This window comes from Dromaius novaehollandiae, chromosome 11 (assembly GCF_036370855.1).
Source record: "Dromaius novaehollandiae isolate bDroNov1 chromosome 11, bDroNov1.hap1, whole genome shotgun sequence".
Classification (NCBI taxonomy): domain Eukaryota; kingdom Metazoa; phylum Chordata; class Aves; order Casuariiformes; family Dromaiidae; genus Dromaius; species Dromaius novaehollandiae.
The window spans coordinates 17,441,228-17,467,869 of record NC_088108.1 but is presented as its reverse complement, the minus strand read 5'-3'; the positions used below and the strand labels follow the sequence as shown (position 1 = coordinate 17,467,869).

Sequence of the window (26,642 nt, the reverse complement as noted above, 5' to 3'; positions counted from 1 at the left end):
TAATAGGTAACTTTGCACCCTCTTCTGTCCATGAGTTTACTTATCCTTATTTAAATGATGAATTCACTGAAATAGGAGAATTTATCCCCCAAAAAAGCCATTGATATTAATATTGTTCATAACATCCTGTAACTTCTCTATACCTGGGTTCATTCTAAGAAACAGGTAGTTTGGATTGTGAAGGTCCTTTGTGTCCTGGTGCTGTGATTTCAAATGATTCACAGCTGCATCAGTAAAAGGACTTGGCACATGGAAATAATTGTATGGTTCTCTTCCAATTCCTTCAACAGCTCTTCAACCATCTCTAACCTGTATCTCTGTTATTTCTTCCAATAGTTAGTTTATTCAGTAGCTCTGGCGCAGCTGAACAATATATTATCATGTTTTGAAACCCATTACAGGCTTTATAGTATCATGGAAAGATCAGCATGGGAAAACACTGAGGCTGAGCTGTGCCAAGGTACTCTTCTGTAGTGGATCTTCAAGTGGCTTTCCTAGCACCATTGAACTCTGTATATCTGGATAGAAAAACAATTGAAATTCAACAATTGCAAACAATCTATCTGCAAGCAATTTTAGTACCATCTTCAAAGCAGACCTCAGTGAGATCCGGGGAAGATTTTAGTAGTCCAACGTTTGTTCAGATGAAATGACAGAACTCCTCGAGTCTGCTTAGATAGAGATATACATGGACACTGTTGTGGGGAGCCTTCCTGCATTTTCTGGAAAGGAGTCTAAAGCTGTCTCCACCCAGCTATGGATTGTATGGGTGTTACAGCCAGAAGCTATTTTATCGCAAGTCCATCTTTATATTAGTCAGGATATTTTCAATCCTTCCTTTTAAGAGTCTTCCAGTGCGTACTGATACTGTAGACTGACTTTTTACTTTTGTTTCTAACCCATCTTCTTTAGCAATTTCCAGAATCTGTTAAGAAATTATTTCTGCAGTCTCATCAGGATCTTTGGTGAAGCTCAGCAGTTTTTTTCAATAGAGTTTGGGAATTATTATGTTCAGAAAGAACTATGATGTGCAAAAGATTCTTTGGTCCATGGCAAGCACATTTTTAATAATGTCTTCACACTTTGTGCCTGTATAAGAAAATGTCTTGTCAGCAGGCTCTTTCTGTAATTTTCTTCTTTTGTGACCTACAGACCAAATGCTCTGGCTGTGATACAGCATGTGATGTTCAAATGTTCCTTCTTGCATAGCTAAGTCATCCTCCTTTTTAAAGATTTTATTTTAGAGAAATAATCATCCAGGTTTTGGGATAAAAAACAACTAGTCGATCTGCCTTGTGCTTATAAATGTTCCCCACTTGTTGTCTCACTACCTCACTACCTTAGCTAACAGCAAACTGGAAAGTTGCACATTATGCAGATTTCAGAAATTTCCTGACCGGTAATTCTTCAGTGAAATGATGCTTCTTTTTCTTGGACAATATGGAAATACTTTGCATGCTAAATCAACCCAACACTCTCAAGACTTTTTTCACCATTTTTTTTTCCTGGAAAAAATGGCAGTCCAGAGAAGTAAAGCACAGAAAGGTATTTTAGAATCTCTTTTAAACGTCCTAATTCTGTTTAGATAAACCTTTCCAAAGTCTTTAAAAGTAAACTATTTTTTAAGTCCTCATCTTGGCAATACTTACAATTTTTCTGTTAATGGCAAAATATTCATTAACTTTTGGACGATGATCAGTCCCTAAAAGTGGAAGTAAACCATACTGTGTCATCTGAGGATTGCAAGTGATTAATTATCAAAGTGGATGCGAGTAAAAACTACAAACAAAGCATAATCAGTGAATATTTCATTAGCAGGAAAAAATTGAGATCTTTGCAAAGAATTAATTCTTCAACTCTTGCACTTTATTTGGGATTATTTCAGTCACCATTGGAATGCATCCATGCAGCACAGTAGTTTAAGGCAGGAATTGAAGAGGAAAATGTTTTCCAATTGAAGCTGTGGGACCAATTTTGGTAGTGATCATTTCGAGCTGGGTCAGCTCCCTGGATTTTATTATCTCATGCCAAAATAAAATTGAAATTGATCAAAAATGAAATGTGTAACGTTCATAAGTGGTCAGACCCTTCTCATGGAATTCATCTCAAAGTCTAAATCTTCCAGCAGCAAAAGTTATCATTTGGTGGCCTTGAACACTGAGTTGCTTTGAAGGTAAGATTCCAGTTAAAGAATTATTAATAACATGTGAATCTCGGTTTCCAGTACTGAGACTCCCAGCTTATTAGGGATCCTGACGGGATCCCACCATCACGTAGGCCACAGTTAACAGCTGGGGCATGGAAAGGAGAGATGTGCAGAAGCACTGATCACCGAGGGATACAATTACAGATATAGGCCCCTCAAGTCTTTGGAAAAGCTCCTATTTGTTTGTGGCACGAGTCCTACAATTGAATATATTGCTTCTTGTTTTCATTTTAACTATCCTTTTAAATTACTTTGTACTTAATCAAGTAGACTTAAAAATGCATCCTACCATCTATGGAAATTGTGCCTACTGAAAAGTCATGTTCACTTTCTCCAGTCTTGCATTAATTTCTTTATGATTCCCATCATTTTTCTGATGTGTGGTGTTCTTTCCAAGACTTATCAGCTAGTAGCCGATAAATACCCCTGAGCCAAGCATAGACTGTTGTAAATAGAACAGCCTTCAGACCAGTTTAGTTTGGGATGGAAATTGTCCCGTCTTCCAATAGATCTGGAGCTCGTCTCCTCAGTGACTCTTGGTTTTTGTGCCAATAATTCAATTAAAGCGTGTAGTATCCTCAAATTATTCTAAAAAAAGTTCTTACAAGTTTTATTCAGAAAAAGCTTTAGGATTTAGCCCTGTGTAATACAACTTTATCAGATGGTATAGCATGTGCCTCAATATGAAGCAGAATTGTCCCAATAATACCTAAGAATTAGAGGAAGCCTTTGTTCACTGAACTCTCAGAGGTCTTGGCACACCTTGACTTATGTCTGGTATGGAGCTGTCTTTCATGTATCTGATTTAGAAAGCTGCAGTAGATCAGAACTGGGGAAGTGCCTCAGACTTTCATCATTGACTTGTCATTATAAGGAGAAGTGACATGACGATAACGCACCCCAGCATGTTTGTTAGGGACTCTTCACCCGTGAGATTTATATCCCTTTCAAATACAGAAACTGTTCCTTTTTAAAAGAGCTTTGTAGGACACATGAAAATTAAATGCAGAAAATATGGAGAAAGCAGAAAAGGAAGTAGTGTGGCTATCACTTAGTGTTTTGCTTTAATTACAGGAGGATGTTTTGGCTGAATACCTAAACCCTCATCTGTTCTCATAAAATAAAAGAACCCACTGTTTTTCTGTGTGTTCAGCCATTTTGAGCAATTATATGCATAGTTTTTGTGGAAACGCATGATTATTTGAATCAATGTCTCCCTGTTCTTACTTTAGGCAGCTTTCCTAACAGTATTAACTTTAATAGCTGTACTGTCTTTGAAAGGAGATGAATGTGTTGGATTTACAGTTCACAGCAGAAGCAATACAGTTCATTTAACGTCACTGTTGATTTCTGCAGTCAACAGTGGGAAACACGGTATGCTTTCTTGGTAGACCTTTTCATATCTCTACTTAGCATTTTCATTTCGTGTTTATGTGTGGATAGATATGATGCCCAGGATAGTAATATGGCCAAAATTATTTGTAGTGTAAGTATATATACTTTTTAAATATTTATAAAAGCAATGAAGTTGGCACACCTATGTCAAAAATCGGATTAGCAAGAGGAGGAAGGGCTGGGTTTTCTTTCCCGGTGTTTCGCGGGCTGCCTCGCTGTGCCTCCTTCGGCGCGCTCCCTTCGCGGGGCAGGCGGCAGGGGCGAGGTGCTGCCCGGGGAGCGGGGGGCCGCTGGGGGCTGCGCGGAGGCGGCGGCCGTCGTGTTGCCCTCGCCGCCAGCTCCCGGCTCCTGGGGCATGCCCCTTGGGAGTGCTCGGTTCTTCGCTCGGTGTGTTCTGGATGCTCCGGAGGCAGCGAGCGTGGCTTTCCAGGACAGGACGCTGTTGATAACCTTTAACGGTGAAAATGAGAGCTTTTGTCACCGAGTTGTAAGAAAATCTCTTTGTGGACTAGTTCTCCTATCCTTGTTGCACTGTTACGCACAGCAAACTTACCTGCAATTACTACTTTTAAGGTGTTGGTTTTGAATTTGCTAGCTCTTGCCATAGGGCCACAGCTAACAAATGTCTGCTTCTTGCAGCAGATTGAAAACACCAAGCAAAACATGCCAAGAAGAAATGTGAAGGATTTCGATAACAATTAATTATTATCTGGCAGGGATCATCTTTTCCCATAATGTTTAATAGAAATCAGATTAGTTCTTTAGCCCAGTTCTGCAAGGCTCTCGAGATAGGACAGGTTTATTTATTTAAAGCGTTGGTGCCTGCGAGTTTCTTGAATTATGTGATGGGCTGGAGCTGCATCAACATCGTCTTATCGGCATTCAGTATCACTGGCTGTAGAAAAAATAAACAAATGCATGATAACGAGATGAGATAAAAATTCAATCAGAAGAATAAAATATTTTTGTGATTGTTTATTGTTTTATTCATTTTCTTTCTGAGATTGTTCCCTCGCCTAGAGCAGCCTATCTTAAGCAGCCACTTTTCAGCATATGTTCTAAAACATATGAAACCTGGCACATGAGTGGAGGATTTTTAAATTGCTAGTGAGGACTGGATAGACTTTCACTTTAATCTGAATTGGAAATAGCTCAGGTAAAGAATAACAATGTTTTCTGTTGAGATACTGATCTAAGAGAAATATGTTTCAGAGCTGAGTCTTAATTTTATTTTTCCTTTTTATTCATAACTGCTACAGAAGTGTAAATAACTTCACAAGGGGAGTTGCTGATTAGTATTAAAAGAAAAAAAAGCCTTACAGAAGTTATAAAAAATTGGAAAAGTTCCTAAGGAGTTCCCCACTTACCCATTTCTTCACCCTTTTCTTCTTTTTAGGGAGAAATTTACAGTTAAAATGACTGTAAAATGTTCATTTTACTTTCCCAAGTTTGCACCCCCCCCCCCAATTTTTCACTCTTTTTTTCACTCCGCTTTTAATGGCAGTGAAAGAGAGAGGCATCCCGTGAGCTCCCCTCCAGGCGCGTGCTTCAGCTCCTTCCGTGCCTCGCTCTCGCTGCACCGTGCTTCCCGCTGTTCCCGCGTGTCGCTGCCTGCTCCGTCGCCAGGTTTGCTGGGGGCAGCTCACCTAACCGCGGATGCCCGGACGCCGGTCTGAGCCCCGCGTGCTTCATAGCTACCCAGCAGTGTGCTCGCTGGGTCAGGAAACTGCAGCTTGGTGAATCTGAAGACCTGCAGCTTTTTTGAGGTCATAGCTATTTTCGTAAACCTGTGGAAGAGCATCATAATTATAGTTTGTTTGTTATGGTTTTTATTAAATATTAACTAGAAACCCCTGCCAAGGGCAACCTGATAGATATCAGTTGTATGTGAACTATATTCCAGTTTGGGAATTTTCAATTATACCTGCTCTTGCAGCCTGATTCTCATCCGCAGATTGCAAAACACGGTCTGCTTAAGCTGTGCTGCTTAAGCTTTACCCGATTCCTCTCAGGTAAATAAATCCTGAAAAGAAAATGTATTAAAAGGCAAGTATCCTGTATTTTCTGTATCACAGTTTTTACTTTTTACAAGAAGTTTGTTGCTTTATTACCTTGCTAAGGTAATAAAATTGCAGAAGGTTTTTATTTATACTTCATGTGCTTTGACTCCTTTCAAAATCTAGCTTTTGAGTATATACGTCTTTTATGCTCAAATCATTTGATTTCTTATGTACGCACACATACTACTTAGGTGTTATTCACACTGTTTATTTTGGCTTATTTAGGCATTTAACAGAGGTACAATTCAGAGCACCCGCTTTGAATTTTAAGCTTAAACTCCCTCTGCAGTAAATACGGAGAGGTGGGTGCTGCGGAATATGACTCGGGCTCCAGCTGAGCTGTGCTGCCTGCCCTGCTGCTGGCCCCTTGGTCTGACTGCGAAGGTGGAGCGTCTGGCTCTCTTCCAGCCGACGTGCACGGATGACTTTCCTATGGAAAACGACAGGGAAATATAGTTTCCATCTTCATTTGGAATTGGTTCACAGAGGAGTCTGCATCCAGACGTGGGTGCCACATTCTGCAATTTAGACGTAGTCCCTGAAGAAAGCATGGTATTAGATATATTGCTAGGTACTATGAATATCTTTCCTATGACTTAAAAGTATTCTCAGCTACCTTCTTCGGTAGTCAGCTGTAGAAGGTTCTCCCTCTTTCTCATTCATATCGTGACATGATAACAGTCCTTGCATTTGTACCAAAGAATAATCCTTTACACCCCAAAACTTCAAAAATAGTGCAGATAGGGTCCAGAAATGTTTTGTGTTTCTTTGCATTCTCTAAAGCAGAGACTGGGCAAACTGAATCAGCAGCTCCGTGGACAGAAATGTCTGCAAAATGCTTTTATAGAGGGAATCTTTAGATCGTTATCTTTTATAGCTTCAACCATGAACCATTTTCAGTCATTCTAGAGGTTGAAAATAGAGGGTAATGTATACTGCTGTAAGTAACTCAATAATTGTAATAGGCCAGTGCTGGCTGTATAAATAATGAAATATATATGGTATAATGACGTAGCTTAGCTAACTGATATTAGACGAAAGTAAAGAGTTAGAGGAGCATTTTTGTCCTATAAGTACCCGATTTGAATTTTCCTGATTGTATTCCTTTTAGCCAAACTGATCATGTTGATAAACTTCATTTGGAAAGAGAGCTTAAAATAATAAATTGCTTTCCCTTAAGAATACTACCAAGTAATTAATCATTAGGTCTCAATCATTAGCATATTCTAATGAGAGCTTAATAAGGAGTACATATGTAAATATATTCACAGAAGATCCAGGGAACATTTTAATTTTAAGAATTTCCACTTTCTGAACATGCAATTATAAAAGCTTCCTTTTTGTTGTTTGAGCAGTAAGCATTAGATTATAGATGGAATTATAATCTGTAGGAATACACACTGTTGTGAGCTATCAGAATTTCTAATTGATACTGAAGCCCAGACGTGGGCTTCCTTGGGTCTGGTACTGTACTGTATTTATCAACACACATGTTTTTACCTTTCTTTAAAATAATCTGAAGCTTTGAAGCCTCCTCAGCTCTTATATTCATAGAATTTATGTTGGTGTTTTTATTATACTTCCATTATATGCGTCAATTGTAGAGACAGCAACCATAACTGTTAGTTACAGACAGCCAGAATTACTCAAAAGTGATCAAATTGTGTCCAGAAACCAATCGTTTGTCAAATTAACCTGTCTTAGATTTTGGTTAAATTGTCCTCAGACTACTTACAACATTTTATGTTTGAAACGATGCTTAGCTTAATAGTCTTGCTACAAACAGAAAAAGAAATGTTTATACTCTAAGCATCCCAGTATGGAGAGGAATTACAGACAGAGACAAACTCTTACTCTAAATTTAGAGAAAGAGAGATCATGTTCTCTGAAAGATCCGCATTTTGTATCCTGGATGTTTTTCAAATCTAATATGCATCACCTCTCTCTAATTCCCTTCAGCTCAGTATGGGATACGGAAGAGCCAACTTTTCAGATCTTTAGTTGGAATTCATTTCAGTGGTTATAAGGCAGAGAAAACCTTGCATATCACCTACATATGGCACCTAGATCATAGATGATTCTGAGGTTATCTATAGTTTAAAAGTATTCAGAGCATACCTCTTTTTTTCCCCATATGATTTCTGTGCTGCACTTGGATGGCAAAGACTGGATGCTTATGCATGTGTTTGTGGGTGTGTGTATATGTAAATATATATATTTTGTGTATGTGTGTATATTTATATATATGTATGTGTGAAAAATATGTAGACTTCCTGAAGCTTTGCAATGTAGTATTCTAATTTAGGTAACTAAATTTGTAATATCTTGTTTTTGTAATACCACATCTGTGGTACTTTCATGTAAAGCTAATGGATTTCTTTGCATTTCTTCCTGAGAAAAACTAGCTAAAAGCATGCACTGTCAAAATAGACAGATATTGCAGTAATACGTTTTTCGACATTCAACCAGACAACACAAAAAATGCACTGTTAAAGGAAATGTATTAAAACGTCTGTCTATGTAGCATAGTATTACAATAACAGACACAAATAGAGTATCTATTTAATGTAGTGGGATGTCCTGGAAGCTAATATAAGAAAAGAGTAGTACCTTATTTGAAGCTTGCACACATTTTTTATGATTTTAAATTAGTCAATACTTCCTGTAGTACTGTTAGCATTTAAGTTTCCTCCAGATCATCAAACTCTCTGTGTGTTTCCACTGTTTAGTCTGGAATACATCTTTTTCTCATCTTCTGTATGGTGTGTATGTTTGCAATTTTCTACTGCTTTTATATCTTTAGGGAGCTATTAATTTAATTAGTGTAAGTAACTGTCACCTCATCAATGACAATAGGACTATACAGGTTTCTTTATATATTGAGGTACCTTTAAAAAGAACATTACATTTACAACATATCAGACCAGAAAAGCAGGTGACCACCTCTAGTCTCTTCTGGGTTTTTTTGTTTGTTTGTTCATTTCTACTATTTTTTTGCTCTAGCTTTTGCAGAGTATAGCTTTAGAGGACGTGGAATTTCTCTATACCTTACGAAGAAATGAGCACAAATCTCAGATGCAACCTGTTACCACCTGTTCAATGTAATTTCTGACAGGCAGAGAGCTTGACTGTGCTTTCGAACTCTATGAGTTGTGAAAACTAGCCTAAAGTCATTTAATCAGCTTTAACTTCACGTAAGATAGTACAGTACTCTGAAAAACTAAAACCTTTGGTTATAAGCACCTAGTAAATGTTGACTGAGTCCTGTTCCTCAAAGTTCCAATTATTATATAGTTAATATATTATAAAAGGGTCGGAAAATACATGACAGAGATTTCCTGGCTCATTAGTCCATCTCTGGCATGATTCAGAAGACTTCAAGTCCAATTTAGCCAGTCTCTGAGGTGAAAAGTGTAACTGATACAATACACAGAAGTGCATTAGTTTTAATTTGTCTGTAATGGTAATGAAGTTGGTATGTTCACCGTTCTCTGTCCATTCATCAAAAGAGAACCTCAACAAACCAGCATCTCCTCTCATTTTTCTTCCACGGAGGTGCTACAGGTTCATTTTAGACAAAGTATAATTGATTGCATTTGAGCAAGACTTCGTGTAAGATTAGTTACATTTTTAATCAAAATGTCATGGGGGTACAAATCTAACGTGCAAAAAGTTCTTTGTCTTGGAGGGATCCGTTGCCCAAGAGCAAATGCACAGTCTTGTGCTGTACTTTTCCCTACAGTTATTGAAGTACAATATTGGAGTACGAGTATTGACGTATAAACATGCAGCCTCCTTATGAAAATGATGGCTGGGTCAGTAAGATTTGGGAACCTAAAAATTGGATGTCTCTCTTCTAAGTGCTTAGCCCTGGATTGAAAGCCCAATACCCTGTATATTAAGGTGTAGGATCTCTATATAGCACCTGGGGATGGTTAGGCTGTATCTAAGCAAATCAGGTTCAACACTCTTGATTGCAGTCACCAGATTCTTTATTCACTTTATATCTGAAAGCAGAGATTAGAATTCAGGAGATTTTGTGTTCTGTTCCTCTGTGTAGGAATTGGAGATTGAATCAAGCATGTACACAAAGCTTTTCAAACTCCAGAGGAACACAGTGAAAACAGGGATAATAGTAGAGCTTAAGTGCATAGCCTCCCTTGTGTAAGGGTAATTCCACTAACTTCTGTGAAGAGGCTAATGTATCTTCAGCAGCCGGCACTGCCGTAGGCTTGGAAGCAATATACAACCTTAAATAGACTTTAATAAATTCCCTGTACCAATATGCCTCTGCTTCAAAATATTTTCAGATGAGCATGATCTTATTGGCTGACTCTTTGTCCTTAACTGGATGAAAGATTGACAACGATAGTCAAAGTTTTGTTCAAGTATTTCATTGTTTCATCCTTAAAGATCGCAAATTTTGACTTTCCTTCTGGAAAGGATAGGAATTTATCTTTGTCACCGAGTGGAAATTCCAGGATCTCCTCTGTGCGGTGAAGTGCAGTGCTGTACCGATGATTACTTAATTATTCACTTGGGCCTTCTCCAGCTGAGTACCCTGATATGAGTGAACGTAAACAAAACAGTTTCCTCCAGGTGTCAGCCCCTCAGAATAATGAATATGAAAATAAATTAAGGTGTTGTTACTGGTTAAGTTTTTTAAAAGAAGACAGAAAGAAATATCTCTAGCAATTACATTGTTAAAATGGTATTTAAATAGGTTGGATGTGTGGAGGGCTTTGCAATTTAGAATGATTATATAAAAATAATGAAACTTGGGTTTTTTCAGTCTTCTGTGAAATGGAATAATCAGCACTCTCCTGAACAAACCGTATTATTTTGCCATGTCTTTTCATTACTGCATTTGAAGTTGTGATTCATATGTTACGGTGATTCACAGCTTAGTCTTACGAAGCAGAGGTTTATTTTTAGCGTGTTACCTTAAATTAGTATGACTAATAAGTGATTTTGAGGTACAGTGATTTCAGTGGTTCTGCATCTACTTGTTAGAATTTAATGTGTTTATATATGACTTACTGTGACACTTTGGAGTAGACTTTCCAGGAAGCAGGTGACTGCTGGGTGTTAACCATGATATATTAGAGTCTCTAAGCTCAGGAAATTTCGGGACCAAAACAGAATGCGTTTTAGTGCTCTGTTGAGAACCATCTTTGAATGTGACGTCTGTTAGGTGGCAGCAAGGGTTGCGTTCGCACCTTCACCGTGCACCGTGTCGTCTCAGAGGCCTTGGGAGCTGCTGTGGTGCATGGCAGCACCCTTCGCTTGCCGGTGGGACAGCAGATGACACTGAAGGGAGGTGGCTCTCTGGAGCTATCCACAGTATGAATGTTAATTGGATTAATTCTCAAAGACAGGAAGACTGAATTTAGCTAACTGGCTGTAACTGGATTTCTTCCAGATGTGTCACATAACACTATTTATTTTCTCCTTTTTCCTACAGAATTTTTCAGGATTTGAGATTGCATATCTGTGGCAGAAAGAAAACGTAAAGGGTCCTGGGCGTGTTCCTCCTCGTGTACCTGCGGGATGAGCACGACGGAGCAAAGGCACACACGTGCGACCTAGAAGCTCTGCAAAGAGGAGGGGTTTTCAAGTCCAGACCAGTAGGACATGAGTACGTTCATCCGGAGAACTCCCAATTACTGGTAAGGAAGCTTTTTCTTTCTTTCTTTCTTCTGTATTACACGGTAGAAATATTTTTATGTTCTCTGGCTGTAATTCTGTTCTGTCTCCTTGTCCCTCATCCCTCTCCACCTGAAAATAAATAATAAAAAAAAAGAGATCAGGAAGGAAAAAAAGTGAAAGAAAGACATTTCAGGTCAACCTGAAAAGGAAAAAAGACATTTCTGGAAGTTATCATACTGGGTGTTTTGGGGTTTTGTTGTTGTTGTTGCTTTTTTCACATGAACTGTTGAGCCAAATGGACTGTTTAAATTCTGAGAATTTGTAATTTTTTTGAAATAAAACAATTGAACAGAATTTGTTAATCTTGTCAAGATCACTGTTTTTTGGAGATTTTAACGATCTTTTGATGTGGCATGTTAAATACTATGAAGTACTGAATAGTCAGTGAAACTAATATTTAAAATGTAAATCCCTTAAAAATTTGAGACAAAAGAATTCACCTAAATCTATTCGTAAATTAATTTCAAGCATTGTTCCTAATACATCCTTGATTGTGCCTAGTGATTGCCCCTGTCGCCTCTCTCCTCTTGGTGAAGTGGGTGTTACAAGCTTCAGTACAGTGTCTAGAAATAGAGAAAAATTGCAAGGTTAGGGGATTTTTTTTCCTTCTTACACTAGTTCTCCTCCTTAAACTGTAGAAGTGTATATATGTCTGACATTTTACACTGGAGTCAGTGTCTGTATCTTAAAAATGTAACAGGCACAAAAAGCTCCTGGAACATGAGGTCATGGGCTGTCATTCCCTCTAAAGGGCAGGAGCGCTTGTTTTACGGGGGAATTGCAGCCTCTCTCGCTCCTCCTCCAAGGTTATGCCTTCCCTGCAGAGGGGCTGCTGGGGACTGCAGGGGATGGGGAATACCCAGGCAAGTCGTTTCCGCTCTAGTTTTCATAGCCATTTGCTGCATTGCTTACATGAAGAACATGCCACGTGTTTTCCAAGAGCCTCCTCGTTTCTTTGTTGCGTTCGGTTTGGTGCTACAGGACTGCAAGTCTGTGATCAGCGGTGCTGAAGGTGATGGTCATTCCCGATCTGCCCCGCACACCTGGGATGCAGGTCGGCACAGCTGCTCCTTTCTGCCCGGTGGAAGACGTGCTGAAAGCATGAAACCCATAGGCTAATACAACCGTTTGTACTGGTGTCTCTAAGCCCACTTGTTTCCCTCTGAAAACAAACTGGTTTTCTCAAGCTGAGGTTCTGATGCTTTTCCAGCTAAGGCAGAGCGCTGGTGGCATCTCAGTAGCAAACTGCCCTGCGTTTGGATGCACCAGGCGCTGGCGGCCCCAGGCCACCGCAGTTCTCCACGTGGCCTGTGGACACTCGCGGGCCGCTGCCTCCGACGTCCCGCATGTCGCTGCGCTCCCGCGGCGGCTGCGCGGCACCCCGAGGTGTCCCGGCGAGCAGCGCGCAGGAAGCTGCTCCGATTCCTGTGCTGCTCGGAAAAACGCCGAATTGCGGAGGCAGGGAGCGTCCCGCCGGAGCCAGCCCGCCGTGGGTGTTTGCTAGTGCGGGGCAGATGCCGTTTCCCACGCTGCGCTCTGTCTCCCTTTCCTTTTCTCCTGTCTCTGGGGACACTTATAAACTTCCCTGGAGTCTGCGGCCGATGGAGGGCGAAACGCCGAAAGGGCATATTTACCTGGCAAATGAAAATGGTCCAAGATGCGACTGAGTGAGCTCTATCTGAAAGGCAGGTAAACATACTAACATGACACCGGGTCTGGAAAATAAGCCTCAGTTAGTAATACTGACCTTGGCTGATGTGAGCGTGCTGCCGTGCTAACGAAGCAGTGCGGTGTCTAGAGCCACACGGGTTCACTTGGCAAGGTACTGGAGCATAGCCGGAGCACGCGAAAGGTGGTGTGTGTGCTGCAAATAACGCACTTCGCAGGCATATCTGAAAATGCTGCTCAGTCATCAGCGAGGAAGGTATTCCCCGTGCGTGGCTTAGGTGTAACCATTTCCCACGGTACAGGCAGATTTGTTCAGTAAAGAGCAAAAAAGCCTTTATGAGGATCTTACGTTATATGCATCTCATACCACTTTAATAACTGAGCCTGGGATTTTCGGGGGCTTGTAAAATCGTAAAGGAAGACAAACAATATTTCTAGACCGAACAGTTAACCTGAGCACTGCTGGCACTCGTAGTCCCGTTGTTTACCCATGAGTAAGGTAAACAGTGTTCGCCTCTAACATTGGAATTGCTTCAAGAATGCTTTTTCAAGCTTTTATTTATTGTATTCACCTCAGGATCATGAATAAAACAAATAGTAAAAGATGCAACTCTATTCTCACAATAAGGTCAAATAATATAGAGTGAAATCCAACACAGCAGGAGGCCAACACAAGCCATACACCCCAATTAAGCCATCAAAGTAGATTTAAGTGGAATTTATTTGGTATATAAGCTTTGAACTATGAGTTTCACCTTTTGAGAGACAGTCTGCGAAGAACAAATGCTGGGCTTGAACTTGTCCCCATATATAATCAATGTAATCCTGCTGATAGCGGGGGGGAAAAATGACTTCCAGAGTCGAGTCACTTGACTCTTGTTTGTAAATACCTATTTCTAAACATTTGGAAAAGTATTTCAGCACAGAAAATGAGAACACATTCCTATCTTGGCCTTATGGCTTTTGTGAATTATTTATTTTGGGTTCTGGGTGGCTTGTTTCTTGCCCTTGCCATCTGTAGATTTAATGATTTACATTTCCACTGTAAAATGTTGCCCAGGTTTGAATACTGAGTAGAGCAGCTCAAGGCATAAGGGGGTGGGTAGGCATGGGAAACAAAGTTCTTCATGCCTACCGTGTTCAAAGGATGGATGAGTCTAGAAGAAAGTTTTTGTACTATCATTTGATTATCTTTTTCTTTTACTCCATGTGTAGACATTTCTAGTATACAGTATGGACTGCAATATCATTAAACTTTTATGTCCTCATATATATAGAATTTGTAGGCCCTCTGTAAATAAATATTCTTAATACACTGGTTATATTAAAAATCTCAAGGATAGTTTCTGAAGACCTGCTTAGGGTACATTGACGTTTCTGTATATTTGGCTTTTTTGACTATATATTGGCTTAAAGTGATACTGAGATTCTGAATTTATGATAACTTGGACTTTGTTTTATTTCTTTTTGATAATACAATTTTTAGCTCACCCTAAGGCTTTAGATTAACCTTTTCTTAGTCTCCTTCAGATGAATAAAATAAATTGCTACTCTGCTCCTTTCTGTGTTAAGATAATCAGCTTAATGGAAAACGGATATTTTGTCTATTGCATTCATAGTAGGTATTCTGAATGCAGGCTTGAACAAACGTCATTGTGGTGAAAATTCTGCTCATTTATTTATTGCATTCTAATGAAGTAAAAAATAGAGAAGCCACATTTATTTAGATATTCTATAAATATCTCCCAAATTTTCAGACCCTGATATAGTGATCCATTTTTTTTTCATTTTGGAATTTATCAAAACAATAAGACAGTGATTCCTTTATAATACATAAATAATATGATACCTAAGAGCAAACTCTCTCTAATCTATGTGAGAGTGAAAATTATTCTAGAAGATCTAAATGAAGCTTCATGTGTTACTCACAGAGAAGAGTCTTGATCTAAATTAGTTACAATTTCTGTAGATGGTACCATAAATAAACTAAGCACATCTCACAGTGAACAGGATAATTATCTTTAAGTGTAAAAGTCTACATATATTGTTTAAAAAGGAATCCAGTCTGAATTTTTCAAGTAAGCTTTCCGACTAAAGAAGACTAAAAGGGGAAAACACCTATATAAACTCAGCTTTTCTATTGGACATGTTTATTTAACATTTAATGAAACCTATCTAAAAGGAAGAAGCAAGCAAATTAATCCATTTTGAAAGTGCTGAGCTTACTCCTCTGTGGTGCACATAGGAGTTGGAGACCGATATAAAATCCTGATCTGCATCTGCTGATTTATGGCTGTGGGAGCCTTGTCTTTCAGAGGAACTGGGACTGTGGATGAAGCGTCAGGAGATCTTGCAGAGTGCCTGCTTCTCCCGTCAGCCCCCGCTGAAGCAAGAGCAACAGACTCTTTCCTAGATGGAACTTGCTTGATTGAAGGAAGTGCGTACGGTTCAGCAACACATTTAAATGTCATACTACCTCCTTTAGTATTTATCAGTTATTCTTAGTGCTGTAATAAATTTGGCCCTTAAAAAGGGAGAGTTTGCTCAAATGTGGTTTCGAAACAGCAGCCTTTCATGGACAGAGCTCGTCGTGAAGGGAACCATCATAGATGAATACCGCGGGGAACCAATAAATCAGAAAGCAAGCTTGTCAACATTTAGCTGTAGGAAATTTGAAGACATTCAAGTTTTAATGTCACAAACATTCACAGAGTGCTGAGAGAGCTGTCAAAATGTCTTCAATGACACCACTTAATGGGAGCAGGTGAATGTAGACTGGGACCCAAGGCCTGTACCTGCGGAGTGCCACAAGCAGCCCTGTCCACAGAGGAAGAGCAGGGCTCGCTGGCGTCACGTTGCAGTCCAGGGAACGTGCTCTCAGAGCCACGTCTCGAGTGCAGTCGGGGAAGCTGCCGGTAGTCATTTCATTCGTTGCAGAATGTTTAGATTGGTCATATATGTATCATATATATTGAATAAACATGTTAAATAAGAATTTCAGAAAATAAAAACTTCAGATCACTGCTGATGGGCCTCACCCAGAGGTCCCGTGAAATCATTGGAAGTAGCACAGTAAATAGTCCTAAATTTGTGCGCTTTCTGTAAAGTGGCACAAGATGACTGTCCTTGCAAAGCAAGCTGCAAATGATCTTCTCTCTTGGGAACACTCTGGTCTTCTCTTTTCTTGTAAAATAGAAGCTTTTCATGCTGTGAGGGCTTCTGTTTTTTGCTGATATGAGGCCGTGGAGGATGTCCGACCGAGCAGAGCCCCCGGGACCCTCGGGAGGCAACAGCCTGGTGCTGCATCCACAGGGGTGGCCGCCTTGGTCTTTTTGGGACAGGCTGCCTTTGTGCCATGTTGTGTGCAGGCTGTTTTTATGGTTTCTGAAAAGAAACCAAAGTGCTTCCATCTTCCAGGATTGAGACCTGGGCTTTGAGCAAAAGCTTGTTAGTATTAAAATACACCAGTACATATATTATATCTTAGTTTGGTTTTGTTTCTCCTTTTTATGTTTGAATCTTTTTCTGCCAAAAGCTGATATGAAGGATTAGGAAAACTGGACTTACCTTAAGTTGCATTTCAAATAATTAAGAATTGTTCATTTAAACTCTGTGATTATGTGCAAATACTTATGTAGGTTAAGTACTAGAATATTTAACTCCTCTTCTCAAGGAGATGCTTCTAATTATCCGTTTTTAATAATCCTCAGTGGAGCAGGTACCATTTCAAAAATGCACATTAATCATAAGTAATCTATAATTATAAACGGAAGTATACTTGCATTAATGAGCCAGTGACATTTAATGGCATTTGTGCTAAAAAGAACACAGCATTATGAAAGGTGAAACAAAACAAAACTCGTAAAGTGCTTTTCTTTAACAGAAAACGTTGTGTTTTGTTCTTTTCTGCCAGTCTTATTTCTTGTTTGTTCTTTGCATGCAATCTAGGTTACAGTAACAGCAAACTGCATATTTCTGGCTATGAAATGAAATTCAATTTGGGTGAACTGAAGCAATCTGCCTCTTTGGTCAGTCTTTTAATATTCACAAAGCATTTGGTCAAAACTGAAGTGGAGGCTGCTCCACTGGCTAATTAATATATAATTTATGTTAAGGTTGTGAATAAGTCATTGATACTAGTGAGCCTTTAGCAAAATGTTTAAAAACTACACTGATTAGAACTGGACGACTAACTGCAGATCCAAATACTAACACGATGTCACAGCATGTGTATAGCTGCACTTAGTTTCCGTGGTCTTCCACCAATGTGAGTTGAGAGTAATATTTTGGAGAAGCAGATTTGAAAACAATTTTTAATTATATTCAATTAAGAAACTATCAGATGCCAAAAAATGTGTTACACTGCCTGTCAAAGGAAACAAATATCTATAAAATATACCGTGATGGAATGTCAAAAGTATTTTCTTTGAGAATCTATATATCTTCCTCTAATTTTAAACTAAAACTAAGAATTGGAAAATAAAATGATGAAAGTGATGTAAATGAAACAACGTTAATTTCTAAAAAAAAATTGTTAATTGAAAACTATTATTAAGCTTGTCATAGGAGAACCAATCGATAGATATCTGTCACCGAAAATGAGTATATTACGACAAAGGGTGAGTAATGTTATATCCTGCAATCATGAATTTTATATGAGATCTCTATCAGTAGGATCTGAATGTCTTTTTCTTTTCTTGCTAACAAAGGCATTGAGTGAAAGGTCCAGAGAATGGGAAAGAAAATGTAGATCGTTTGGCCACAGGGTTTTCAGTCCAACTAACTCCAGGAGGTTTATATCTCTGAATCCTAAAGTTGTGCACTTTTTCAGTCTAAGCATGTTTTCCCCACATTTATACATTTGCCAGCACTGTTTTCCTATTATTTATTTCTTATTTTATGAAAGGTTGCACCTGGTAGATCATTAACTTACAGCTTATCTGGATTTTCAGAGATATCTTACCTTACACTGCAGGAGTCCTTTTACCTCTCCGTCTTGCACACATTGTGGGTGCCATTAATGTCACTGGAAGTTATGTGCGAGTTTGGAAGGAAAATAGAGCTGAGGAAAAAACACCTGAAATTAACATTTACCACCAAACAGACAAATGAGCATGCTTGTACGACAGCATTCCACAGATGCGCCGAGTTGTTCTTAAAGGGCAAAATCATCACTGCATCACAAACAATAAATATGCAAAGCCTTTCTTATGTAGTGCCTGATGCTAAAGTGCACTTAGCATTATTAGTAAATCACAGTATTTTATGATAAGCACATGGCTCATTCATCTGCCTTTTTTATGGTGTCGCTTTTGCAAGGCTGCCCAAGTTAATTCTGATATAGAAGGCCGGTGTGAAAATAGAAGCATTTCATTAAGAATGCATTAAAAGGAAACTAAAGTGATGAAAATATGCCAGTAATGAATCTCCACAATTAATGGTCCAAATTAATGAAGGTTGCTCAATTCAGGAATGAAATAAGAGCTCTTAGGATACTGGTTCACAGATCTCTAGCTTTCAGTCCTAGAAAAGAGAGGATTAATTTATGCCCTTTTCGATAGATTAGTGTTATTTGGCACAATTTGTAAAGTTCTTTCTTCGCTCTCATTCTTATGCATAGTATCAGACCTGTATGCTGAGAGCTAGGAGGGGAAGTAGCTAGTAAAAGGAATAATGCATACATTATTCCTGCTTCTAGTGTAAGTATCCTGTGCATCTGCAGATTCAGTTAGTTTTGGAAACAGGAGAAAGTGCTTGGATAGCAATATTTTTTTCAGATGTTTTTACATGGAGGTTTCATATGCATGTGTATGCAGTATGCTGAAATGGACTTTTTAGGAAAGTGTGTGTAGTTTGCATTATCCTTGAATAAGCTCTACCATGTGAATACATTCTAGGTTGTTTTAAAGCAGGAAAACAAATATGCTATATTTAAAGGAATTCCACATCTCACTTGTACTGCTGGAAAATAATGATAGTCTTGTTAATAAGGTAACAGATATTATTGCATATAGTTTACAGAGATGTCATCTGTTTTGCCATGTAAGTTTGACTCTTCCTATCTGTTTTACTTTCAGGTGATAAGGTTAGGTATTTATGTTTACTGGAAATGATACAGAGCTGGAAACTCCTAGCACTACAGGCATCTATGAAGGTTGATAGTGTAACAGTGTGGAGCACCAATTCTTACCAAGGCATCCAGTGCTACTACAACACAAATCATTCATAATTAGAGATAGCCAAACACTGAGATTTCTGCACCAGAGGAGATACTACCAATTATGATCCAAGACAAAATTAAAACTTTCAAAATACTATGGGTAAAGAAAAATCTTCCCGAGCTCCTTCCTCATCTGTAGTTCTCAGGAACGCCAGAGATTTACAGGAGCCGGGAATGACAGTTGTAGCAAGAGGTTCTGCTTTAGGGGGAAAAGCCATGGTCCCCAAAGTCCCATTTTCATGAGAAGGTAACAGAGAGTCTTAATAATCAAGGCAGAGCTGATGTTTTCGTCTACGTGGGCTGAAGTTTAGGGGTGTGTGAGGACACGGCAGAGCTTGCAGGTGATCACCGTTAGAAACGTGCTGAGCAGCTTTAGTGACAGTACGGGAACAGAGTCAGGACTTCGAGGAGGATGTTACCACAGCAGCTCTTCTTTTTTCATTGTTATTAATAGCATAATATTAATGGACACTGTCTCTGTTTTCTGTATTTCAGATGAGACACTTAATGTTGATGTCATGTTACCCATTTTTTATGTAAAATGAGTACTTTAAGCTTAGTGTTCTTGCCACATTGCAAACAGTTACTCTTCCCTCTTGGCTATAGCTGGTAAGTAGGTATTCTCCTTATCAATTTTTGCCTAGTGCTGCTGTATATACTGCTCTAGTGACTGGATATCAGGAAACTGTCTCTACTCATTTTTAAAGCAAAAAAAATTGATACTGTAAGAGTAAAGCTGCACATTACAGCTGAGCCTAAGAGCTTACTGCACGTGAAAGGGGAAATCCATCTCCTCCCACCCCTTCCTCTGTGCTGGCTCTGATGCTCTTTGGACCATTTCTGAGCCAATTCGATTTGTTAACCCAGCAGAAAGCGATTAATTTTTTATTTGCTGAGCTATTTCTACGTGTGTAAAAGGCTTCAAGATATGTAGAACCGGATCAAAACAGCAGGCCGTGTTACCCAAATGTGTGATCAGGGCACATTTGGTTAAAAACTGTTGAGATATTGACTCAGCAACCAGTCAGCTTGGATTAGTAACTTCCGTCTGTTCCTTTTTAGTGCCATGTTGGATTGAATTTCTCGTAATTATCCTGTAGGTCTCTTTTTATCAGGTCTTCTGTACTCCATTTCCAGTCTCTTTGTGCCAGGGTCACATCTCCCAGATGCCACTGTCCTTTTTAAGGAAACTTAGGCCAAGAATATGTCCCTGTTATCCTTGCCGTTTCATTTACGGTGTATGCGCATAGATACCCTTTCTTTCCCTTGGGCCCGCTTCTAGCTCCTGGGCGCGCAGCTAGTTCCCCAGCACTGCTGTCGCTGCAGCGCGGGAGCTGCCGGCGTTGCCCGGCTCCGGGCAGGGAGGGAGCTGGCATGCTTCCCCGCGGCCAGCGCGGCTGTCACGGCACGCGGGCTCCCCACCGCCGCTCCTCAGGCCCTTTAGCCTTTCTCAAAGGAGAGTAATAGTGGTACAGCAAAATCATAAATACCGTGCTTTTCTCAGGCTAGCGTGTCCTGTCCCTCAGGAGGGATAATTACAGCCAGCGCAGCTCGAGCATCGTGCGGGTAGCGAGGCGGTGCGCCCACGCAGAGGTGCGCACGAGGCTCGGAGGCTGGGGAAGGGCGGCCTTTCCCACCGGGGAGCCCTCTTTGACTGTAGTGTCCGGCAAGCCGAAATGGAGCTGGCTTGGGGCAGATTAATAACGTGTTCTCTTTGGTAGTGTATTTCTAGGTACAATCGCATTTTATTTTTGTCCATAATACCTGATTTGTCCCCAGATATATATAGATAAATAGATCAATATAGATCTCTAAGATATATAAATATAGATACGATGTATATATAAGCTTACACTGTAAAGATTTAAATGAGATTTATTAAATTTTGAGGTACAAATATTTAATAACATTTTTCATAATTAAGAAATCAAAAATAGCTATTTTCTCTCCTTTGCCATTTGTTAGAATGAACTGTTCCTGTGCCATTTTTTCTCCGTTTAGTACACTCTCTACTGTGAAAACGTATTTTGAGACATTTTCATTATTTCAGATGCACAAGGAAAGACTAATCAGCTAATGTTAGGAGACTAACAACATTCAAATGCAACAACAGATGGCATTAGGAATATTGCTTGAATAGGGAGTTTAAGATGAGGCTCAAAACTCCACCTATATTTCTGCCTAGGTTGCAGCACATGCCTCTTAATGTACAGCTGCTTCTGTCTGCACGCCCCATTATATTTAGCCATTTGCAAAACAAAAAACAGACTGAAAACCAAAATGAGTATTGATTAAAATGTCAAACCATGATCTTATTTACCAGCTTGTGGAGTATGAAGTGTTTGAATTGTACTGTGTTACTATAGGCAGGACGAAGAATTGCCAGTTCATTCGTAGTGTCAGTTTTCATGTATTCTGACTTTGCAAAAACCTGACAGTTTGGATTGCAATTCTCGATACTGAGTATCTGGGTTAAGAAAATCTTTCCTTCATATTATTTTACTTTCAAAATGTCATCTAAGATGGTTTGCACGCATACAGGAACAAGGTCAGGAAGAACGCACTGGCGTCCTATCCTTTGAGAAGCATCGGCAACTGCTAGTCCTTGCAGTAGAAATTGGTATTTGGTAGAGGCAAGTGTTTGTCTCAGAAATAGACTCTTTGTTGTTTCCTTAAACTGTTTACATTTTTAGGCTTTTGAAATTTTTCATTTATCAGATGTTCTGTACAGACTTCTTCGTATCTAGCCACTAAATTCTTGAACCATATCCAGCCTGAACCTGCTTCAAGCCCTCAAAACATATTATGATTTATGAGTATGTGCAATATGGGTACATGCATGTTGCACCATTCTCAAAGACTGAGCATGCTACCCACACTCTACAAATGTGGGAGCTCTGTGGACTGCCATTCCTCCTGAGCTGCTGAAGGCAAAGATGGAGTGGGAATAGAAATGGTTATATAGAAAAATCTCTGCTTTGGATAGTGACTATCCAATTGACCAATTTCAGCTTGAACTGAAATGAATTATAAAGGAATAGAAGTGTCTCACAGAGTGTGGTAGTATTTTGGGATGAGTGAGGCTAAATGGACCTTAGTGGAGGGTTGGATTTGGGAGCTGAAAAGAAAGAGATTGAACATTGAAGATTAACACTGAAATTATTTTTGTTCTGAAATGCCATGAAAAGATATATTGGAATTTTGTTTGACAAAAAATGTTAACATTTCTGAGGATTTGTATTCCAATTTGGAATAAAGTAAAAATTCAAATTGGAGAATTCTACATTCTGGCCTGCCCCAACAGAGTTCTTAATTAATTACTACTTACAGAATCCCTTACTACTTCTCAGCCAAATCAAGTGTCTGACACCATGTGGCAATACAAAGCAGTCTTCTCAGAAAAGGTGTCATTAACTATAGAGTTAATTGCAAGTCTGGTCCTAAGGCAACAGAACTCCTGAAAGGATTTGTTATCCAAGTCCCTTGATGAGCTAGTCAGAGTTGTTCAGATTATTATACAGTGTCAATCAGTGCTGTTTTTTATATGCATAATAGATGGCTTATTGACCAAAACAAAATTTAACAGGTAAATGTTAGAATTTAATAAATAGTACCAGTTTTTGTAGATCTATGTACCATTTTTGTCAGACAAACTCCAGAAATTATCTGCTACTTTCTGTAAACCTAACAAAGCTTGACTAGGTTTAACAGAGGGCAGCTGCAGTATAGAACAGCTTGAAAGATATTTTGAAAGATATTTGAAAGATATTTCCTTCTTGCTGCTCTTAATGGGTGGTTGTAATGAAATAGTTTGACCTTTAATTCAGTGTTCATATTTGTATTGCTATGAAATAACTCGGCACTTTAAAAAAAAAGAAAAAATAAAAATGTTGAAATTAGGGGATGAAATTTGAAAGTGAAACTTTTCTGCGGTCATTTTCTGTAACTGGAGTATAGCTGAAAATACTCAACATACTTTTCTTCTTTTTTTGTGCTGAACAAAGCAAATTGTCAATATGTTGATGTTTTCCATAATGTGTAAATTTATACAAATCCATTCATGACCCCAAATGGGGCCGAGACGGTTTTCATTCTTATATTTGAGCATATGATCTGAGATCATTGAGCCTGTATGACTTAGTGTCATAGTGGGAGCTTTGGAAAATCTTACTACCATTTGGAGACTAGGTGTTTGAAAATTAGTCTCTGAATTTGAAAAATCTGTTCTGATTTCCCAAATTTACAAATGAAGCAAATTTGGAGCGGAATCTATTTTTTACCTTAGCTACTGGATTATCACTCGTTTGTCACGGTGTGTTTTGATAGATGGCTGAAAGGCTGACGTACGACATGGTCTGCAGTCATACGTCATGGAGCCGAATCTTCTCCTTCTTAAACAGGGACAACTCTTTTCAGTGGAGTTTTTCCTAGTCTTCATCAGTGAAAATCATGAGAGAGTCATGTTTCGTGTCTGAATATGGTTCTTGTTCTGTATTACTTCACAAGCTTCGTAATTCGGCCCAAATGTAAGTAGATTAATCATAGCAGAAACGAGGCCCCTGTGTTCTTTCTGTACCACTGAATAAGTGCAAATACAGCCAGCAGGTGAATGGGCTCCCCAAATTGGCCAAAAAATGAGGTCCACAAGTCTGTTTCTCTGCTTCCTCTTTGTTCAAAGATGAAGCTCCGTATGAACTTCTCATACAGCCCTGTCTCCCAAAAGCTTTACCACCCTTTTTCTTTTCTGTGGTGCGCTGGGCTCTAAAATGCCTAAGCAGACTCTAAATAATGAACCTATTTGAAGTTAGGCCCTGAACAGTCCCAGATGATGTCTGCAGCTCCTGCAATATGCTGTCCTGGCCTTGCTACAGCCCTTATTTTACTTCTCTGATAGCAGTGATTTTCACCATATTTTCCCATTTCTATAGAGAGCTTATGGACAAAAACATACTGATTTGTCTACTATTTTTGTTTTTTCCCTTTCTTTTCTTTTAACACCTACTTTTCTTTTTTCAGCTTTTCACTGATTAAAATAGAAAAAAAAGAAAAAGGAAAAGAAAATAATTAAGTGCAAGGAAACCTGGAAGGAAATGTGTAGGGTGAAGATTACGATTTCCTTCTTCATTAACATTTTAAATTCAGGTTTCCTGAGATTTTTTTCATCTTGGTAATAAGTCAGATCCAGCTAGAAATGATAGCATCATGGAAAATAGGCCTGTGTAAAAGATCTTTCCAAAAAGAGTCATGAAATATTATTCTTTTTGTGTTCCTCTGCTATAGGAATTTTGCTTTATTGTCATGACTCACTGTGGAATTATTTAGCTGAGAACAGCTCTGGCATACATAGGCATAGTTTAACCAGTGACAAGGGTATTTTTCAAAAGAGCTTACATCTTAGCTGAATTTTGCCCTCTTATTCTCTGAGGCATATTATCTCCGATAAGTGCATAATATGTCTGTCTGAATGCAGGTACTCTAGAAGAGCTTTATTTTAATTGTCTTCTCGTCCGCAGATGGCTAAACACAGCACTGCATAATAAAATCACTGCACAAGTGCAGCTGTACTGACCAAAGATGTCATCCTTGAAAGCTCTGCTCGCTTCAGTAGGGAGTTTCTGCTCAAGAGCAAAAATCCTGGGGCAGCAAAAAAACAAGAGGAAAAATCTTTACTTTTAATTACCTTGAAAACAGGCTTCTGAAAGCTTCGGTTTTCCCAACAGCCTGCCCACTAAGAAGTTCAGAAGTACAGCACAGACTAAAAAAAGGTTCTCTGACTGAAACAATTACTAGTCAGACCAGAGAAAAACCGTAATGCAAACACACATAGTGTGTCTCAGTGGCATATGCTTGAATCTACACTGAAGCCACTTTTCAGCTACAACAGTTAATATAGAGATTTTTGACAAGGAAGTGATTTTTTTTACAGAGGTGGCAGTATCATATGGCTTTCCTGCTCTTTTATCAGTATAGCAATGGAGCTGTCTTCTATCAAGAAAAAAGGAAAAATGCCAAGGGAAATAAAACCAACTGGGGAAGCTTTTACATTTAGACTGGTGAGCTGAATGCCCTGTTTGGAAAATTTAAGTCACTACAAACTCCAGAAGCCTTTTTGCCAATCCAGAGTTTAAAATGTTAATGCAAAAGCTTTTGTGAGATTGTTCACAATTTACTCTAATAAATCCTGTTCCGTTGTGAGTTTAACAAGCGTTCCTACTGTGTGTCATGTAGCAATCCTGCAGAGACATCTTCTTAGATTTTGATGGCAGGAATCTTAGCTATGGCTCTGTGGCTTTGCTTTGTTTTTGGAGGTTTTGCACAGGGATTTGACAGAGAATGTGAGGGAGGGGATACTCCAGAAGTTAGTCCTGAGGGAACCTCTGGTTACAGCTACTTTAGTAGAGCGGATTTGTGAAAAGTTCAGATGTAGATTCGTATCTAATCTTTCAAACTCATCCATCTTATTAACTGAATTTTAATTTAAATTAATTAAAACTCAGTATCTGAGCATCAAATGTTTTCCCTGGACACTTCAGAAGTGTAATACAAATACGAATTTCATGCAGATGTTATCTCATTCACCGATAGGCCCAGGATGGAGGAATTTTAGCCGAAATAAACAAAGGAGGAGGCTGAACTTTCCCTATCCATGCTCCTAGCCATCTGGATTCATTTCTCTCATCTCATAACAAACCTCCATCATCGTTTATTCCTCTGGTAGATTTTTGGACCCGTTCTCAACCCTGCAATCTCTAATACTGCCTGAAGAGTTTACAGAAGTAGCCTGGAAGATAGCTGCAAAGGCATTCTCATTACTTTAAATGAGTTTCTGACCACTGGTCCAGGCCGTTGGCCCTGTATTTAATTAAAGTAGCACAAGCTGTGTATCTACCAAATGTCCAAAGGTCAGCAGTCTGTTCCAGGCTCCAGCAGTGTTGTGATTGTTGTCAGGGCTGGAGGGGGGCACTGCAAAAGACAAACCCAGCTCAGCTCAAGGCCGGCCAGGGATGCTGCGGTCCTGTTCCCTCTCTTCTGTTAACCTTGATCTGGCTCAGACAGTTGACCTGCCTCCTCTATCACTTTTTTTTAGGGTTATATTTAGCTATTCAGCTCCCTGAATCAGTTAATGACTCAGTCACAGGCATACCGGTGTCAGCACTAGGCCAGGGCAGGGGCTTCACGGACGAGGGTGGGGGAAAAAAACGAGACCCTCTCTGCCCTGGAGCAGCTGAAGCTTCTGCAGAGCAGCACCCTCCCACCCTCCGCTCCCGGGAGGAGTACATTTCTAGTGGAGAGTTTTTGGAAAATCTTGCTGCAGGTATTTTAGTACCCTCTGTTTCTCCCTCTCTTATGTCCTGGGGCAAATTCAGCACAAGGGAACAGATAC

At 39.3% G+C, this 26,642-nt stretch overlaps 1 long non-coding RNA gene across 1 annotated transcript in view; it reads left to right on the top strand.

The window, feature by feature from the left end:
- The window catches only part of LOC135329516 (uncharacterized), a 113,636-nt gene that overhangs the window by 16,944 nt on the left and 70,050 nt on the right, over positions 1–26,642 (top strand). The window contains exon 2 of the long non-coding RNA XR_010390950.1: positions 11,126–11,330. This is a non-coding gene — a long non-coding RNA (uncharacterized LOC135329516). The remainder of the gene's footprint in view (positions 1–11,125; positions 11,331–26,642) is intronic.